This window comes from Tympanuchus pallidicinctus, unplaced genomic scaffold, assembly GCF_026119805.1.
Source record: "Tympanuchus pallidicinctus isolate F22 unplaced genomic scaffold, pur_lepc_1.0 scaffold1, whole genome shotgun sequence".
NCBI lineage: Eukaryota > Metazoa > Chordata > Aves > Galliformes > Phasianidae > Tympanuchus > Tympanuchus pallidicinctus.
In genome coordinates this window covers 103,638,618-103,659,283 of record NW_026294618.1, presented here as the reverse complement: position 1 = coordinate 103,659,283, position 20,666 = coordinate 103,638,618, and the positions used below count along the sequence as shown (strand labels likewise).

At 42.3% G+C, this 20,666-nt stretch overlaps 1 protein-coding gene across 4 annotated transcripts in view; it reads left to right on the top strand.

Annotated features, from left to right (window-relative positions):
* MACROD2 (mono-ADP ribosylhydrolase 2) overlaps positions 1-20,666 on the top strand; it is an 835,077-nt gene that overhangs the window by 701,936 nt on the left and 112,475 nt on the right. The gene's annotated exons all lie outside the window — the stretch shown is intronic.

Genomic DNA, 20,666 nt, shown 5'->3' with positions numbered 1-20,666 from the left:
AATAGCACCTTCTATTTATTCCCATGGAAATTACAAGAGCGCAATAACACTATTCAATAGAGAAAATGTGGCAGGCTATTGGTGGGAGGGTTCAGGCTCTACTGCCATTCCACCATCAGCCTCTGATCACATGGGCTAACGTTGTAAAATAGGAGGCATTACTTTTGGAGCACCCTTTGTATATGATGAAGGGAAAGATGCCTATGTTCTTCTAAAATGTTGCATTCTTTGGTCGTATTTTTTGCTGTTGAGTACGAAGTTGTAGTCTTTGTCCTGTATATAATATAAACAGGAAACATTTGAGCTTTCAAGGCTGAGATTGGGATTACGGTAATTGTACCGTGCGTGGTTTTTGAACTTTTCATTACCAAACTGCACCAGTGTTTTCTTTTTTTTTTTTTTTTTTTTTTTTAAATAATAATTTGAACGTTATTTAAGCAGAGAGCAAAGACAGTTGAATGGTTTGGATAGAAAATCTGGCAAAGATGCAATGTAATGCACTTAAACGATCGCTTACTGAGCAATCAGATATGCACTCTTAAAGTCTCAGAGTTCAAAAAAAAAGAAAAAAACCTGCCGTTTTGAAGGTGACGTATCCTTCTGTTTCGACATTTGTCTGTGCTGTGTACATTTGTTGGATATATGTATCTAAATCCCTCTTGTCAGATATTCCACAATCTATTTACACTTTCACCTCCAGGCTCGAGTTGCACCACTTTCGAAGCACTTAACACATTTCAAGTGCCTAAGTGCTAACCAAGTCCTCTCTCTGTCGCAGAAAGTGCTGCTATTAGAGCTACCCAAAAGTACTTTCAGACTTTGAATGGACAATTAATAAACTTGAAGGCTGATAATAACGAAATAATGTTGCTAAAGGCAAGGTAAGGCTGAAAGGGGCCTTTCATTAGATTTCACTTCAAACACTTAAAATCCACTTCTGCTCGCAGAAATCATCCCAAACTATCGTGACCACGGAGGATAATGTTGTCAAAGCTACTCTACAACCTTGCCATCTTCTAAACTTTTTCTGGTTTCTGTTCTGAGCTGCTCATACTTCTCTAGGTTTGCTCAGAAGATCGTTAGTACTAATTATCCTCATGGGGCGAGAGGTGGGATACAGCCTTTCAAAGGGCTGGGTTTGTTTTAGGGGAGGAAAAGCAGCTGATCTTCTGCCTCTCTTCCAGTGCTAGAGATGTGGTTTCTTGGTATCCCAGCCATTTACACATGAGCACTGAGCATTAACAACTCTCAATATAGAGGCAGCAATATAGTGTTTATCTACTGCAAGATCAAGCTGTTTGGATGGAATTCTGAGAATATTAAATTCTATAATTAAACATTCACTTATGGTCTGGTAGCTTTAAAGGCTGTCAGTGCTCAGCTCAGGAATATGCTCAAGTGCTCTCCTGAACTGGAGCCGGAATTGTTGGTACCTGAAGACCCTTGTTCCTCTTGTCCCTCGGCTGGATGTTGAAATGTTCCCTGACTGACAGCATTTCACTAATGTAATTGTACTGCTCAGCATGTTGGTTAAACACATGTAGCGGTCAAAAGGTTATGTACACTTGATGGATGCCATCTTCTTTCCTCCAAGAAAAATATTTTTGTCTTACAGAAGTACAGTAACCTGATGCTGATTTGAAGGAGCAGAACTAGGCTTTCACTACGCTTTTAAAAGTGACAGATCAGATAACCTTCTCAGGAGGCCGATGATAAGGAGGGATACTTGTAACACAGTAATGGAAGGCTGCCTAAAGTGCTTGTTCAACACCCCGATTCAGCAGCCTTTAGGTGTGCCTGCTAAATATTTGATTATTTGTCCTTCCAGTTTGTGCTGGTGGATGGAGTTGTATTATGTTTGCTTTTGCATTCATGATTTATCTTATTTATACTGCAGCGAGTATCCCTTTCAGTGGAACCACCAGGTCAGGAATGGTACAAAGGGACGAGATATAAAATCTCTCCTTTATTCATTGTGAGGCCCCATCTGCAGTGCTGCGTCCAGGCCTGGGGCCCCCAGCAGAGGAAGGACGTGGAGCTCTTGTATCGGGTGCAGAGGAGGGCCATGAAGGTGATCAGAGGGCTGGAGCACCTCTCCTGCGAGGAAAGGTTGAGGGAACTGGGCTTGTTTAGCTCAGAGAAGAGAAGGCTCTGGGGAGACCTCAGTGTGGCCTTCCAGTATTTGAAGGAGCACAAACAGGAGGGGGAACGGCTGTTTATGAGGGTGGACAGTGACAGGACAAGGGGAGGTTTAGGTTAGATATGAGGAGGAAGTTTTTCACCCCGAGGGTGGTGAGGCACTGGCACAGGTTGCCCAAGGAGGCTGTGGATGCCCCATCCCTGCAGGCATTCAAGGCCAGGCTGGATGTGGCTCTGGGCAGCCTGGGCTGCTGGTTGGTGACCCTGCACACAGCAGGGGGTTGGAGCTGGATGAGCACTGTGCTCCTTTGCAACCCAGGCCATTCTGTTGTTCATAAATGCAGTGTACATGGGACCTAAACAGACAATCTACTTAAGAAAAGTGAGATTTATATGAATGACCTAATTCATTAATCTTTCAGACCTTGTGAATATATTTATCCCAGAGGGAATAGCTCAAGATTTAATGTTTTCTTTATTTTATTTCACATCCTTACGTTCATTGTGTGTCGTGCATCTCCTTTGGAACATAAATTGCTGTCAGTAAATTAATAACTCACTGAGACACCCAATGGTAGGAATTGAGTTGTTGGGTTTTTTTAGCAGTGTAGCCAGATTCTTTTCATTGATGTTAAAAACTGATATGAAACAGAAATCAAGGTGAGGTGAATCTAACTAAAAAATTATTTATGGAAATCGGTGCTTACACAACTAAAGTTCACATGCCTGTTAAAAAAAAAAAAAAGTCATAAAAACAGCTTGGAAAATGTATTTTATTAGCACTACTTGTGTATTTAACTTCAAACACCTGCGTTTCTCATATTTATTCTTCAATTTTTTTTTACTTGACTGTAACCCTCATTGTGAGAAACATAATATTCATTGCATATGTTCTTAAGGTCTCTCTGTAAACGATAGCAAGTGGAGAAATTTCAGAATTAAAATAATTCTCATGCTTTGCTTAGGCGAATCCCCTGTTATTTATGTTGGATGCACACTCAGACATTTTTGTTATTCACAACAGCAAATGAGAAGAGAATTGGGCTTTGATGGAGCTTTTAGCCTCTCTGTCAAGTAAACAATGTTCTAGAGGAATGAGTTGCCCCTTGTGTTTCTGGCCAGGTGTACGATAGCAGCTGTGTTTTTGAAGTCATTTAGTTCAACTTTATTGATGTTTGTTGGATCTTTTGGAAGAGCGAAACACTGCTCGGTAAAACATACCAGAACAGTCTGTGCAGTGGTGTCCTGCTCGATCCCTTCTAAGGGATTAATCCAAAGTGCATTCTGTTTATGAGATTTTTTTAAAAGTTTTTTTACCTGATTGATACCAAAACATCTTGTGCATGTAGACTGCAGTGGTTACTTTTGATTTCAGTTAGAGGTTGGTATCATCAGTTAGTATCTTTAGTGGAAGCATGGTTTGAAAGTCTTGTAGTGGAGAATGCAGTCAGTGTAGCATAGCCTGCTGCTGACATTGACAAAAGTAATTGAGATGTTGTTATAAGGTAGTCATTGCATTTCTAAGCTATACTTTCAAGCAGTACTTGTACCAGCAGTGGATCTTAAGACTCATAAAAATGACCTGAGGAGCATGTCCGTGATTGCAGCTGTTTTTGTCTCCCTTTTTTAGACAGAGGACAGGGCCTTCAGCCTGACATTGACCAAAATAGCCATTCAGGTCAGCTCAGCCTTCAATCCGCGAGGTTCCACGTGGAATGGAATTTGGTATTCTTTTTTTGGGAACAGAGACAATCTTTCATTTGAGAAGAGCAATGCTTTGAAAAGACCTCTAAAATGTCAAGACCCATTTCAACTTGTTTTCAAAAGGGAGGACTCTTCAGGTTGGATATTGCTAACAGATGACACAAGTTGGTCTGTGGGTCCTTCCCTGAACAGCCCATGAGATTAAACTTTTTAACAGATAGCCAGAATCACGTAACTGCAGTGGTTGGAAGAAACCTCTAGAGATCGTTGAATCCAATCATCTTTTGTGGTTTTCCACTCGTCTCTTTCTAGGAGATCCCTGTCTGTTTTGAACTGGGGAGCCCAGAACTGGACACAGTGCTCTGGATGTGGCCTCACCAGGGCAGAGGGAGAGAATCACCTCGCCCTGCTAGCTACACTCTTCTTAATGCACCCCAGGGTACCGTTGGTCTTCTTGGCCACCAGGGTACATTGCTGGCTCATGGCCAAGCTGCTGGCCACCAGGACACCCAGGTCCTTCTCTGCAGAGTTCCTTTCCAGCAGGTCAGCCCCTGACACTTGCCCTTGTTGGGCCTCACCAGGTTTCTCTCTGCCTAGCTCTCTAGTCTTTTGGGCACCTGCCACTTTCCCAGCCTTGCCCTGCATGAGTGCTGCTTTGCTTTTGCCGGGGATAAGCTGGGAGCTTTGTGCTGCTGCTTCTCCCTGCCTTAAAGTAGTGTTACATTTTGAGATAGCAGTGTTTTTGCCTGTTAACCAGATACTGAATAGCAGTTGTATTTTCAGTTGGCAGTCATAGAAACGTAGTTGATGTTAAATACATATTTTTTTATATATACATATTTTATATATATAGTGCTGTGCAGTGCAGTGACCCAGGAGTGGTGGGAACAAAGCTGAGGTATCTGGGGCTGCTGTTACATGAAAGCTGAGTGCCAGACATCCCTGCATTGTCTGTTGTTGCAGAATGAAAGCTGTCTGCTGTAAGCAAGTCGAACAAATGCTGCGTGAACTTAATTCATTCTGAAAAGCGTATATAGTAAAACACATTTGTTTACTTCGTGCTGTGGAATGGGGCCTTTAAGTCTGCTTCTAATTTATTCCAACTTAGAAATATGAGGTAAATGCAGAAATCATGCATTAATAAAATCTCTTTATGTTCCCAGCTGGCATGAGAAGTAACAGTTGTGGTTCACTGAAAATGACTTTGGGCCAACACTTTTGATGTGATTTTAGGTTTTATTTTCAGCCATGCAAGAACTCTCCTGTGATGCTTTCTTTTTAGTGTTTTATGAGCAGTTGGTGTTTTTGTGTGTCACTGAAGAATTAGTTTTTTTTAAAAAAAAAAAAAGCTCTTTTACTAATTTTTTTTGTCAAAAAAGAGCGTGAGGAAAGCCAAGTCTATAAAAAAAAATTACAAAAAAAATGAGTAAAGTGTGCATTTGCAAATGCTTATGTATAGAGTAAGCAAGTTTAGTAAATTATTATGAACTATTTGGTGCTGTCAAGAGCTGTCTCTTGCTCTGAGATGTCTGCTTCTGTGCTGAACATTAGCCTTGATTCTGTTGCTGTTTCCCTTTCATCTATCCTTAAAACATGCATCATTCCATTTCTTTTTTTTTTTCCTCCTTTTTTTTCTGTCTGCATTTTAAGCTTTCTCTTGTCTAGCAACTTCATTTCTTCCCTGTTTGCATATTTCCTCTTCTGAAAAAAGCTGTCTGTACCATGAATTCCAGCAATTCCACAACTACCCGCCTTGCAAATTAACTTTGCCTACAAGGAAGATCTGCTTTAAACTGTATCTTGACAGTGGTAACACGTTTGTATTTTTTTACAGAAACTATTATGCCTTATCAATTTGTACTGCATTTTGCAAATAAACTTGTTCATATTCAGAAATGAAGAAGAGAAGAGGTTTATCATTAGTATGCAAATTGACCTCTGAAGTACAAAAATGCACAAGACTAGAGAATCATTTTCAATAAATTGCCGTATTTCCACTGGAAATACAGAACATTAGCCAGGAAAAAAGGCGGTTCCACGCTAAAGAGAGAATATTATCTGGTAATTAGAAGATTCAGTACTTCAGTAGTTTTGAACTTCAGCATGATAGATTGGCTGTTGTTTTATATATGGTAGAGCAAGATATTTGTTAGAAAGTCTGTTCTGCCTAAGCTTACTGCTTCTTAAATAGATGACAGAATTTTCTTCCTTATTGTTAGAATACTGACTCAGGCACTTGGTGTATCCCTAGTCAGGAACTCTTAAAAGGCACAAGATTAAGTCTATTGACTTCTAGGTGTGGATTCTTCTTGCTCCCGAACAAGTAAGATTTCCTAAATCGGCATCTGCATTGCCATCCTAGCCTCAAAGACAGCATATACGGCTAATGATAGGGTAGTCCTTCCCGAATTCATTCTCACATGCTGTTAGACTCATTTCTAAGGGAAGAGCCATTTGAGAGTCAAGGGTGGTTTGCTCCCCAGGCGTTCTGCTGCCGCAGCCATTAATGCCGCAGGTTGTTATTTGTCTTACTGACTGTCAAGTTAACCATCGTTATTTGGAAACACTGTCTGACTTGAGCTGTAGGATATATAGTATTTTCTTAAATATCTGTCTACAATCTTTTTTGCACTATTTAACTTGAAAATGCAATCATTGTATAAAAATTGGATTTCTTGTGGGGCAATCAATGAGTCATGCTTTCCTTCTACTTCAAGATATCATGGCAGAGGGCTGGATTTTAAAAATAGCTCAAGATTGGTCTGCCTCTGCTGTCAGTGAAGTCAATGAAGAAATGGCCTTTTTTTTCTTTTTTTTTCCGAGCACTTGCAGAAATGCTGCACATCTGAGCTGGTGTTGTTAATAAATGCCAGAAAGTTCCACCCAGAACACTTATTCCTTCTGCTATGTTATTACTGAAGGCACTGAGGGAGGCTGTTTCCCCAGCAAAGGAAGTTCCAATATACGTGATTTGAAATCTCATGGGAAAGTGATTTACTTTGGTGGGAGGGGGAGGGGACAACAAACCTTAAACTTAATAAATGCGTTGTTCTCAATTCAATTGAAATTCAATTTGAAAACATAATAATGATTTTTTATTTCTTGTCATATTGAATGACGCTTATTGACCTAATAACATTTGAAAAGTGTGGCTTGAATTCCTCAAATGTTTCTTGCTGTTTCATAAGGCTGGAACTTTTTCTCTGTATTGATTGCTGTTCTCTCCAGAGTAACTCCACACTTCTCACACAACATTGGCAAGTTGTTTTATCTTTCTGCATCATAAATTTCCCATATGTAAAACAAATAGAAAAATTCTTACCCTACAGGGATCCTCGTGGTTTAGTTCATTAATGTGTGTAAAGCAGTAAATAGAAAAAGGCACTATGAAAATTTAGAATATCGCTGTTGATAAAGCTATGAGTCTACTGGCATCCACCTATTACAGTCCAGGTGATGATAGGATTCACATCAAAGCCGCAGTGCAAATTTGTACAAATGTGATCTACATCTGGAGTGAGAACCAATGCATGTGTTGTGTTCCCCAAAGAAATATTTACTCAGCTGCAGAATAAGTATTGTTTTAGCAAACATCAAAATGATGGGAGTTTAAGATACTTGACTGGCAGTAACCTAATTAACTCTTGATCAAATATTTCAGATGCTGGAATCAAGCTGATTACATCTGCAGCTCCAGCTGAAGACAGTATGCTGGGAACTAACGGAGGGTCAGTTTTTGGACTAGAGCTAAATAGCACAGAGCTGTTGATTTCAGTGGAGCCATGCTGATTAACTGCAGATGAGGCTTTGGCTCACGTTCTTTTGTCTGGAAGCTCAAGTCAGGCTTTTTTATTGTAACGTTGAGCTCAATCTTTAAAGTCAGAACGGTTGTAATTTCCACTGGCACTGAGAGAAGAGTTTTGCAGTCCTGAAGGACAAATTTGGATTGTGGAGCGTTGGTGAAGTGATGTGCCTGGGTGCCATTTGTCCTCTAGGTCAAGTACGCTTGAATGTATCTAGCAGGGTATACTGTTAATTAGTTTCTGTGTTTAATTGCTGTTAATGTATATTGAGAGTTTTGCTGCTTTAGTTTTTAAATTTTAACAGATTTAGCACAACAGGCTATCAATTATTGAGGGTATTATGTTTATCTTGCAAGACACAGTTAATCTAATGCTAAACTATCCCGGAAGCTGATTTGATTGGGTGGGAAAACCTTCAAAATCAACCAAGGCATCTCAGGCTCTGACATGGGATCCCTGATGTTTCAGGCTCATTGGCAGTGAATGTGAGAAAACAAAGCACAGAAGACAAAATCTTGAATGTGGGCCAAGACTATCTAACCTTTAAATGCTTCAAAAAATTACTTAGAATGGTTTTATTTATGTTTTTTAAACAGTTTGTTCAAGATGCTGGTTAGGGAGCGATCACCGTGAGTGATCTCAGCAGCAGCTTTGAGTGCCTGACTCAAATGAAATGTAGTCATTGGAAAAGCCAAGTCATGGCTACATCGTTTACTCGCTCACTTGGTATTCAGGGTGAAAGCTTCAGGCTATGCGACCTCTGGACCTTTGTTCATCAGAACATAAGAGTTTCAGCATTATCAATACCACATCTTGATGGTTTCATTGTGCTGGACCGCCTTCTCTCATCTTCCTGATTCAGTCTTTGGCTGCTCTTCCATATTCAGATTATTGATTTGTTTGTGCAACCATAATATTTTATAGTATCACTTCACACTATTAAAGGACTTTATATCTCTTGAATATTAAGTGATTTACTCCAAACTCCATCAGTTTACTGTTAAGAGAGCCTGCGGGTAGAGCTGAGGGCACAGGGACTGCTTCCCCACCAGCGGCGCAGGGGCAGGATCCAGGATCTCCTGCCCGTGTGCTCGGAATCGCACGCTTTCGCTGCCTTTCACTGCTTCAAATGCTCTCCTTTCAGCATTTTGTTTTGTTTCACTTTTCCATTTCACTACGTATTTGCTGGTTGGAAGGGAGCACAGAATATACAGCTCAGCGTTTTCTATCTCCTAGTATTTTATGAGGCTGTAATATTTATCATGTCCCTTCTAGTGGCAGCACCTTGCTGTTCTGTTCCTTTCTAAGGAAAAAGGACTAAGGACTTTCTAATAGCTACAGAAGTGTCCCATAGACAAGGAACAAAGGTGTTAATAGTCCACTTGGTTCCTTAATTCTTGTAAAGCATTCTCCGGAATGCAGACCAGCCAGTAAAATAAACAGCCCCTGCCTACTTCCCCTTAAGATGTGATAACATCAAAGGGTAGTTTATGGGTCTGTTTGCCAGGTGTCAGTTTGTTCACAGGGCTAATCGAAGTTGTATGGGAATATATTTTGGTTGAACAGTGGAAGGATCGATGAATTGAAATACTGTAAATTGCTGTCAGCAGTTTAGCTTCTTGCAGCACTTAGGGGATGGAGTTTGGTGTAGTGGGGCATCGTCAGTGAAGATGGATTCTGCTTGTGGACGGTAAATTTTGGGATTGACGCACAATTGAGATACAGCACAGAAATGGGTAAGTTGAGGAAGTGATGACGCATGCCATGGAGGTATCATTCTCGGTGGGCCTGAGAAGCACAGACTGCATGCAGAAATGTTCTGTGGAGCACCTCACTTCTTGGTTTTCTCGTGGCAGTTGGCAATAGGAACAGCCATACGAAGAGGTTTACTCTTGCCAAAGCTTCCCACTTAACCAGTGACCACTACGCTGTCAGTGCTGCTGCAGGGAGCTTCCCCAGGAGAGTGACTTGTGCCCTGAACGCATAGGATGGACCAGGAGGTCGTGGTGCCCCATCTGCCCTACTGTGCTGTGTGGGAAACTGCAGGCTTGGATGCGATGACCCATGGAGCAGGGTGTAGGACCAGCGTCCTGACGTCCATGTGCTTTGCTTGTGTTGCACACGCAGGCTGGCTGTGATGGTGCGTACAGCTGGAGCTGTGGGCAAGCGTGAGCATGACAGGCTTTTGCCTGTTCTGAGAATTCTTAGATGCATGTGAATTATACATTTCCTTTAATTGATGCATCATTTAATACATCTTTTCAATATTTATTGTGTATTAATCTGTTGGTTTTATGCATTTCCAATCAAAGTATCTTCTACAGTTGGTCTCTGGTGGCTACTTTGTGCAAACACTGTATTTCCTGGAATGGATTAATTATTGAAATCTATTTCTCTTAATGCTTGCCTTTCCCTCCAGCTCTTTCTCTTGTTGCACCAGCAGCAGGATTTGTTATTAGATCAAAACATATTGACCTTATTGTCATTGTGTTTTTGCATCTCCCTCCCTGATTACACCTCAGCACTACAGCTGGATATCCATATTCATGTTGCTCTGCCACAGAAAAAAATAGTCCATCTGCATAGACTCAGCAGAACATTCCCACCTGAAAAATGGAGCTTTACCCCATCCATCAAATCAGGAATATGCTTTCTAACCCAGGATACATCAGTGACATGCAGTGATGTTCTGGGTATGTCATTTCAACATCCCAGGGCGAATGCGGAGTGAAAAGAGAACGTAGAGAACAGAATCTGTGGGAATTAAAGGACACAAGCAGCCTATAATTCGTAGGAAGTGAAGATTCAAAGAGATGAGGTGATAGACACAGCCAATGAGTGGAAAAAGCAATCTGAAATGTTAAATTATACCAACAGAATTGAATTAATGATATGAGGTGCGGATCGTCCTGGTGACCTGTCCGTAAAAGAAATAATGAAGTGCCAGCAGTCAAAAGTAGTGTTTAAAATGAGTTGACCTGCGTTTCTGTTACATTTCTTACCTTTGCGCTAAGCGTGAAATGCAACGTGCTCTGGATGTCAGGCGGGAAGCCAGGCTGCTAGAGGGGAAGTTCCTCCAACTTTTGGGAAGCGGAGCAGATTTGCCAGATGAACACAGGAGGGGCTGACTGATGCTTCCTGTTTTTCCTGCCCTAGCAGGGTGACAGCACAGAGGGTTGTCAGCTGCTGCATAGCGACTGTAGAAGATTGGCATGGACCAGAAATGGAAATCAAAGCTGCTTCTCAGCCCTCAGGAACAACAAAACAACCGTAGAGCTTGCAGTACAGAGCCTGCCTACTTCTCTTGGCTTATGCTGAGGGCTTCAGGTCTACTGGTGAAATTTTCAATACTCCTTGAGTGATTTAATGTATAACCTCACTGACAGTGAGCAGTACTCAAGGGCTACCTCGCTACCTAGCTGGGGTTGCTTGGGCTCTTCTCAAAATGTTATCCTGTAGCTTTATTCTCAAAGACCAAAACACCAAATTGGATTTACTAGCTTAAATGAAATTACTGCTTCATGCCAATCTTTTATCAGTCCTTTTGCTCCAGGGCATCATCTGTTGTGGTCAGGAGAAATCTTTCCTGTTTTCTCATGCTGTAAATTGTACCGTAAGGGTCAAAATCTGGTCTGGGGCTTACCACTTTCTTGGCTTCAGTTAAATCAATTGATACTTAAATTAATCTTGCTAGCAGTAAAATTTAATCTGACTTGTTTTGAAGCATCTGGCACTGACAAGGATAGAGGACCTGCAGTCTATTCCGTACAGCAGTTCCTGCACTGCACAACTGAAATGAAGTTATCGTGTTTTGGGTGGAGTCCATGGTCAGAGGCCGTCTATTAGTGAGAATGTTGCTAAAAGCAAAAACAGAAAATGGCTTGAACTAAGCTCGGGGCAATTAGGAATAATTGAAAGTTTGGGATTTTGCTGTCAGTAACTGCATACAGAGCCACGTTTAGGTGAGTCTCAGGAGGTTTCCTTCTGCAAAGCTACACAAATACGATCCGAAATGAGCAAAAAGCCTTATTTCTGAATTCATTAGTTTATGACTCTTTGCCATACATCTGCCGACGCTGCGCTTCGTTTTCTCTCTCTGCCCCAAATTTGCTGACCGTAAAGGGAAAGAAAACCCTCCCCACATCTTGCTTGGGATTGCAGCAGAGCAAAGAAAGTGGGAGAGGTCAACGGGAAGTCCCTTGGTCTCCTGTGGATTTGGGGGAAGGGATTATAACCCAGGGTGCCCTTCTCTATTTGCTACTGAAAAAGATCTTTGCTGTATTTAAGTAATGTTTCTTCCTACCGTCTTAGTTCTTTATTCTTTCACTGGCTATTTTTCCTCCTTCTCGTCTCACTTTTGATCTAGATTTGCTTTCCTTTTGGACCCTCTGGCTTCTTTGAAGCAGCTAGCAAGCATTTTGTTTTCGTGAACCTTTCTCTGCCCTCCTGCAGAGGTGGTACTTCAGCAGAGGAAAGGAAGGGAATCCCCCTCACCTTGGTGCAGGAGGAAGGGCACGTGGAAACCCACTGTGGTGGGCCCTGTGCAGCAGAAGCTGCTGCTGCATTGGGTCAGTTGGTGTAGAGGTGCCCTCTTGTTTGCCTGGGCTGAGTGCAGGAGCTGCTTTGGCAGCACTCAGTCCTTCTAGCTTAACTACAGGGGATCCCTTAGTACTAATTACATTCATTTTGGAACGCTAATTGTTCTTCCCTTTTGCTGGCTGCTATCGTTGCACAGCTACTTATCAGGTGTGGATGTGCGCTTACCATATTAATGCATTTGCGCTGAAGTTAATTAAGTGTGGCTTTCCTTAGTGTATTTATAGGAAACAAAAAAATCTGTTGGGTTTTGTTAGTTTTGTTTTTTTTTCCCCCTTTTTGCATGAGTTTTACACCTGAAAGCAAAGTGCTGAATCAGAATCTGCTGCATTAAAAATAGTTTACAGCAGTACAGCAGAAACGTCCCGCATAAATATAGTTAACACCTGCCTCGTATATATCTGCAGGGTTTTAGAGGAGTTCAGCTGATGTTTAATTTAGGAATGGCACAATGAAAATGTTTACAGAATGTTATTAATGCTTAACAATTAGACCCTCTAAAATGTCTCAAACTTGCATGGTTTGAGAACAAGCTGCTTTTTATGCAGTTAAGGGAATCATCTGAGATAACAGCAGTGAGACATAAGAATGTGGCTGGAAGGTCAATGGAGGCAATCCTCTCCCTCTACTCTGCCCTGGTGAGGCCACATTTAGAATGCTGTGTCCAGTTGTGTCCTCAGTTCAAAACAGACAGGGATCTCCTTGAAGTGCAGTGGAAGCACACAAAGATGGTGGAAAGCCTGGAGCATCTCACTTGTGAGGAAAGGCTGAGAGACTTGGGGCTGTGCTGCCTGGAGAAGAGAATACTGAGGGGGGGGGGGTGGTGAATGTTTATAAATGTCTAAAGGGAGGTGGGTGGCAAATGGGTGAGGCCAGCCTCTTCTCAGTGATGTGTAGTGATAGGACAAGGAGAAGTGGCCTAAAACTTGAGCATAGGAAGTTCCATACAAACATATGGAAGAACTTCTTTATGGTAAGAGTGACAGAACACTGCAAGAGGCTGCCCAGAGAAGTGGTGGAGTCTCCTATGGAGATATTCCAGGCCCATCTACAAGTCTGCCTATGCAACCTGTTGTAGGGAACTGCTTTAGCAGGAGTTGGTGTTGATGTTCTCTTGAGATCCCTTCCAACCCCTGTGATTCTGTGGTAATACACCCATTGCTGCATGCACACCGATGGTCTCACCTGCACATGCCGAGGTGCCTCACGCATGCATGCAGGACCGTCTGGCCATGCACAGCCCCTTGCTGCCCTTTATCATCACTCCCTGGCGTGTGGTAGCGCTTGCTGCCTGTACCTGCCCTGCCATGCCTGCACCTCAGCTCCTGTAGGTGTGTGGGAGCACTTCAGGCCGAGCTGCACAGACCTTCTGAGCGTTGCGTGGCAGTTAAATGCTGTGCTTTTCATAAATATGCATCTAGGTAGGTTTGTGCTTCCTGGTTTATTAAGTATGAAATGCCAGCTCTGCATTTTCAAAGCAGTTATCCCTTTCTCTGACTTCTGTCTTTATATCCTTAAAAAAAAAAAAAAAAAAAACACAGATTAACTGTGTTGTTTCCTGCGTAGTACCAGTGTTTTGGTGGTAATGTTTGATACGTAATTAAAATAAACACAGAAAAGTTGAGTAACAGAGGTGTCTCTGCATTAATTCTGAGCATTGAAGTGTTAATGCTTTCATAGCACTGTCTTTTTGACCTGCACAGCTTTAGGTAAAGTTACAAGCTGATGTCTATGGCTCTAATTTGTCCATACAAAAGTTGCAGGAATTTCTGTAATGCTCTGCTTTGAACGACTTCTGCTGCCATTTAACAAGTCTGTATGCTATAAAGTCGGGGTGAAGTGTTGTGCTTCAGGCTGAAGTGTTTCACATGTGACTGGCCAGCGCTAGGAGAGCAGCAGGTTGCTGTGTGTGGGTGAGTTGCTGTGCAGCACTGAGTTACGTCAGCTTTTGGGTTGTTCAGCTTGTAGCTGAAGATCTCAAATGCCAAATAGCAGCCTCAGCAAAAGGCAGTGGGTTTGATAACCGTAAGGAACTCGGTGGTAAATGAGCTGCTCCTGCCCTCAGAGGATGCTTTCAGCAGGACACAGCCGTGCTGTCCAAGCACTCAGAGGATGTCTCTTTGCTTCCTTTCAGCCATCTCCCAGCATTTTGTGCTCATAACTCGAGTGATCCTCAGCTGCTGCTGACCCAGGGAAGATGGCACTGGTGCTCTTTGGGTTTGCAGTTTGGGGTTGCTGTTTTCTGGCTTTAGCTGACCTTTGGGTGCAAAGCCACCCTGGAGCTAATCTGAGTGCTTGTCTGCAGAGATACCTTAAGGGGTCTTTATCTGATCTTTATTTCTACCAATAGCTTATTACTGTCTCTCTGTTAAGGTGTGAGCTACAGGCAGTGTTCCTTGATCCATTTGCGGTAACATTTTTGTTGTGATGTGGCTTAAAAATTCTCCATTTGTTTTGCTTCTTTCTTTAAATGTTTTTATTTTTTTTTCCCTCCAGATTTATGCATGCACATTGAAGTCATTTTTACGTACTGAAGCTTTTTTCCCAAAAGTGAAAAGTATTTCCCTTGTGAAAAACAAAATAAGAGATTTAAGAGGGAATGATAATATTTCTGCAGATCTTTTTTAAAAAAATCAAGCAGAAAATATTATGCCCATGGGATACAAATCATAAGATGGACCAAAAATACATAAAGAGCCTGTCATTCTCTGATAAATTCTGCAGTTTTTCAGGCTATTTTCCTGTTCAACTCAATTAATTCTCACTAAAGACTTCTAGAAGCATTTTCTTTACAGGAATTGATGAGATTATTTATCTGGTAATACCTATTATTATTTTGTAACTATAAGTAATTAATTTTTTATGCGTAAACCCGAACTGTTTTTCCTAAAACACATCTAATGATTTTTATCATCTAACACCTCTGGAAAGCCCCAGATGAGTGAGTGGCAATGAAATAGATTATTTCTGTGGACTTTTACTAGGTCTCTGCAGGTGCTCTCGTGGGAGACAATCAGATTTAATGGTGACTAAGGCAGCTCCTCAATGATGCTATAGAATTTTATGGAACAATACTGAATTTCATAGAACTGATGGAACTGCTCCTGCTACTTCAGTGCTCTCTATCAGTGCTGTGCCTGAGAACTGCCCTGTTCTCTTCTGGAAGCGTTTCTGCTTCTAAAAGTTGAGAAAACAATTTCTCTTATTTTCACTAGGAGCTCGGAAACAACGATTCCAATCTTCTCCTAATTCTGAAGCATTGATCCGCAAATACAGGTGTTGATAGGTTTTTATTTCAGCTTTTCTAAGTTATGCTGCTTCTAGTAATCACGGCCCTTCTGGAGTTTTTAGATGACTTTCATTTCATACTGAAAGAAATTAATGATAAATGACCTTTGGAGCCTTTAGCACTAATGTATTCCAGCTCTCCTGAGCTGCTCAAGGAATAACAAATGCAGTAAACTGTGTTTGTCACCACTAACAAGGAGAGAGAGGGCTGGCTTTTGAGAGAAGCTGAAGTAATTGACTTAAAAATAGTAGAACGGTCCCTGTGGGTGGCAGGCCACGGGCAATCTCTTTTCTTACTTAAATGGGGACTTCTAATATGTTTGTACTACTGCATGTGCATAATCTGCCCTTTGCATTAATTATCGGGTCTGTCTCGGCTTTAGAAGCGGGCTGGGAGGAATGGCAATCTTCCAGTTAGTGCTTTTGAGACACTGCTCGGGTTTTAGATTAAAGAAGTCCTGTGCCAGGAGAAATCCTCATAACTCCTAATAAACAGTGCGGCCAAACATTACTACTTCTGTCTTGAGAACAACTGGATTTACAGCCTCGGTCCCTATGACTTTAATGGAGCTATGCCAATTTAGATCAATTTGAGATCTGTCTCATCCTTTTAGTTTTGCTTTCTTCTTTTGCATTGTGAAAGCAATGCTAATTTACATCAGTTATGCTCTATTAAGTTGAAATACCATGTACGTTCTTGTACTTCTGTGTTTATAGCAGAGGACAAAAAGACAAGCAGTTTGACTTTTAATTTTACCCACTTCCCTGCTTCCATTTCTGTGGCTCGATTCTCTTCCTCTGCTTGTGTTTGTTTGTATATAAATCTGCGTCTGTTCAGGCTGATGTGACATCTGAAAATGCACTTTGACATCTTTGAAAAGAAGTTGCCAATGTAGTTCAAAGTATTATCAGTTTCCAGCTCACAGGCCCTTGCCAAAATGAGAAATTTGTGCTGAGACTTTCAGAGTTGTGCCAAGCAATTGTACTTAAAGGAACACACAAGCTGCAGTGGTTAAGTAGCAGAATGTAGTGAGTTTGGGAGCTTATGTTAGTTGGAGTCAGAGCTGGGCTAGAGCTGCTCTGCATTCCCAGCCATGAGAGGGACATGAAGCTGTGGGGCAGACTGCAGGTTATATTCCCCAGCCAGTGGGGACAGTGCATTTTAGAGTAACGGTTAGTTAGAACAATGACCAGTGTGGAAATACACTGAAATGCTGAATTTTTAGGTAGCCATTTGCAGGATGCTTTGTCGTGAAGTCTCCAGACATCTCTGGGTGGCTGTAGTAGCTCACAGCCAAAACTTGCTGCTTATTCCTTCTTGCCAACCTCACGCTGCTGCAAGCAACCGTCTTGGCACAACCCTGGTGCTGGGGCATGGAGAGAGGCTGCTGCCTGCCTGGGTGCCGATAGCTCAGCGTGCCAGCCTTGCATCTGGGCTCAGCCGGAGTAACAAGGAGCAGACCTTCTATATTTACATACAGGCTCTTTTCACGGCTACACCAGCAAATGATTTAAAAGTTATGCAGGCTCTTTCAAGCACGTGCGTGAAAGCGTAAGATCATAATGCTCATTTCTAGAGGCAGACTTATGAAATTTCCTGAGACGCTGAGTTTGGCCTGTATGGTTCCAATCAGTGCTGTTCCCTTTCCTTTGCCCAGTGTCAATCAGGGCAATGGGGACACATTATTGAGGCACTATGCAGGACCAGCGTACACAAGCCTGCTTGTCTGTTAACCAAATTTTGGTGCATACCTCCCAAGTACCTCTTTGAAATATTACTCTCAATTTAGCTCTTTGCTGCAGGTGTCAAGCAACAAATTTTAGATCCCGCTTGTGCTGACATTTGCTCTTGGGGAGAAGGAAATTAGATTTCTACTAGTCTGAAACCAGAAACAAATGTTAGAACTGAGAGCAGTTTGTTTGAGCTCTAAGTTATAAGACTGCAAAAATAATGAAGTTGGTAGCTGAAGCCATATTTTGCCCTTCTACGCAGGAAAGATGAAATGACTCCTTTTTTCTTGGGTTTTCTCTTTTTCTTTAACGTGTAAGAGAAAAGAGGGATTTCTTTATCATAATTCCTCTCTTCAGAGCCACCTGCTGTTTCCCCACTCGCGTCTGTTTGGTGCTGGAGCACTCTGCCTTTTCCATGCAGATCTGCACGGAGGCTTGGAGAGAACATCTCCCATCTGGCCAAAAGGCAGCACAGGGCCAGGACTTCAGAAGCACAGGAACCACAACGTGCAGAGGAGCTGCCACAAAGTGGGGAAATGGGAGCCCGGCTCCTTGCTGGGGAGGGTGGGAGCACCTTGCACTGTATGCTAGCAAGAGTTGGGATGTACTCACCACTTAAAAAACAGTTGTTTGTTGTATTTGTTGATTTCTTTGTTTATTTATCAAGCTGTCTGCCAGGTATGATGTAAAGGTCTTGACTGCAATATGTCGTCACTTGCAAGGTCTTTCTCCTTCGATCACGTCCAAAGCAAAGCCAGAGTGGTCTAAAACACAGGGATGAGGAGGAGTAGGTCCTGCTTTTATGTTAAGGAGGGAAGAAAAGAAAAAAAGCAGAGTAAACATTAGAAATATGCCTCTTCTGCACGTGGGTTCTTTCAAGCAATGTGAAGTTTCTTAATTGCTGTTTTGCTCTCTAAGAGTAAATCTCTGGTCCCGCTTGTACTTGTCAGGTTGAAATGAGCCTACGGTTTGCTCAGTGCTGAAGTTGAGCCCCAAGAACGGGGTTGTTGTCATCTGTTGTTTGGCCTGCTCTGGGGTACCTGCGTTACAGCTCTTGTTAGCATATAGGTAACAATGCTTCCCTCTCATCTCTGCATCCTAGGGGGCTGATTTTTGTAAACACATTTCTACCACGTGATTTAAATGCCTTCTCTTCTTCTCCCACAGAAATTCATTACAGCATATTTTCAGTAAAATGCACAGCATAGCATATGTTTGGGTTTTTTTTATCAGTAGATAGTGTAATTAGGCCCCAGCCACAGGATCGGAGCAGACGATTAGAGAGCGCGTAGCTAACAAATCTTTAAGTGTTCTTTGTCTGTTGGAAGAAGGTTTTTCCTTGTTATTCTAACAGACGTTTCTGCCGTACCAAATGATGACAGAAGTTGGCAGGTTTGGACAGTGAACAAATCTGATGTGCAGAGGGAGACTGTCCTGGATGTTGGCTCTTTTGTTCCTGTTTTGCAAATCTGGCAGCAGTAATGTTTTTAGAGACTGTCAAAAATTGGCCCCGTGATATTTAAACTTAAGTATACCTTTAGCAAAGACGTTGGTGGTGAGGGGGAGGCACCCTGCAGCGTTGGGGTTTGGTATTATGGCTCATTATCGGCGTTAGGGCCCAATGTCTGCATCCTCACATGGTGACTGGCTTAGCCTTTATGATCCATACGATGGCCAGGATTTCCTGGAGTATATCACTTTTCCTCACCTATACAGAAGGCCATGGTTCAACAGGGAAATGTGGTACAAATAAGCAGAGTTTTCTCTGCCTAATTTGGTTTTATGAACTAAAATCTGTAGTGGAATCTGGTTCATGACTGCCATCAAAATCCTCAGCAGCTTAGGAAAACTGTGTTGCACCACAGAGCCCTCAGACCACTCACACACTGCAGTGTGTTTCAACAGGACAGATGCCTCTACAATGCAGTTCCTCATTAGAGCCTGCAGAGCTTTTTTCCCTGTTATCCTCTAGTTAGGCAACATACCAAAATATTTTTCCCACTTTCTTTGTTGTTGTAGTGAGTTTTAACAGGGCTGTCAGCAATGAATAAAGGCTTTTTCTTTATTCTGTACTGAACCTTCCAAAGGGAAGTTTGCAGGCCCTTTAACAGCTGAATGTTAAAATACTTTTGCCCTCTCAGCCTAGTGTGTCTATGTCATCACCACTGCAGGAGTATATACACAGAAAAATGTGTTGGGTTAAACTGAGACAGGGGAGGTTTAGGTTGGATATCAGGAGGAAGTTTTTCACACAGAGGGTGGTGAGGCACTGGCACAGGTTGCCCAAGGAGGCTGTGGATGCCCCATCCCTGCAGTCATTCAAGGCCAGGCTGGATGTGGCTCTGGACAGCCTGGGCTGCTGGTTGGTGACCTGCACACAGCAGGGAGTTGGAAACGGATGAGCACTGTGCTCCTTTTCTATGGCCATTCTATGATTCTATGACATGCTTTCAGTACCTTATAGCTACAGGTGACTTCATGTCAAACATCACACACTTGTTCATATGCAAAATATTTTCAGCCATATAAAACACTTTGATAGAGTGCTCTAAGCTGCTTTTTAAGAGATGGCAATGGGATGGTGAGAGGAGGTGACAGGCCCTGCACCACCACCAGCCAACGTGACAGGGAATGAGGTGCAGAAATGTTGAGAGATCTGTATGCATGCTTGTTCCTGGGCTGAACAGCTGGACGCATCACAGCCCCTCTAGATTCTTCACAGCCTGGTGCTACTGTAAAAGCACATCAGGGCCTGCAGTTCCTTCAGGAGCAGCTTTGTCTCATATCTTTTTTTTTTTTTTTTTTTTTAATATTTTAAATCACTGAGGGCATCTCAGAGCCCCTGCTGAGCATCATAGGGAAGAGCAGGAGCAGAAAATGTGAAAACAACTTCCCGGGGCAAGCAGCAGAAGTGCTGCAAAAGCTGCTGGTCAGCTGCAGGAGGTTAATGAGGCCGTGGTGGAGAACTCGCAGATAAATCCATTTGTAGAGCAAGCGGGGCAAACTGGACAGCCTCACACACATCCACAAGAAGCACCCTGCTCTTAGAAAAACTTCCTGTAAAAGATGGCTTTTTGAGGTAGAATGAGTACTTGAGATGATAGAAACCAGAACGGAATGAAGAAGAAATTGTGCAGAGTGAAGCAGCGTGTGCTGTAGGAAGGAGGCTGCATGTACCACGAGTATGGGCAGGGAAGCTGTTCAGACACGAAGCTTGCCTGGGCTGCATGCAGCAAGGAGCAGAACGTTGCTTCTTATAGTTAATGTTGTTTGATATGTAAATGTATTCAGAGATCCAAAAATATTGTGATTTTATTTCGAGTTGATGCTTTAAAAATAGGCTGAATGAAAGATGGAAAAGATAGCACCAAGATATTTATGCGTGCCTGCTCGTTATAGGAGTGT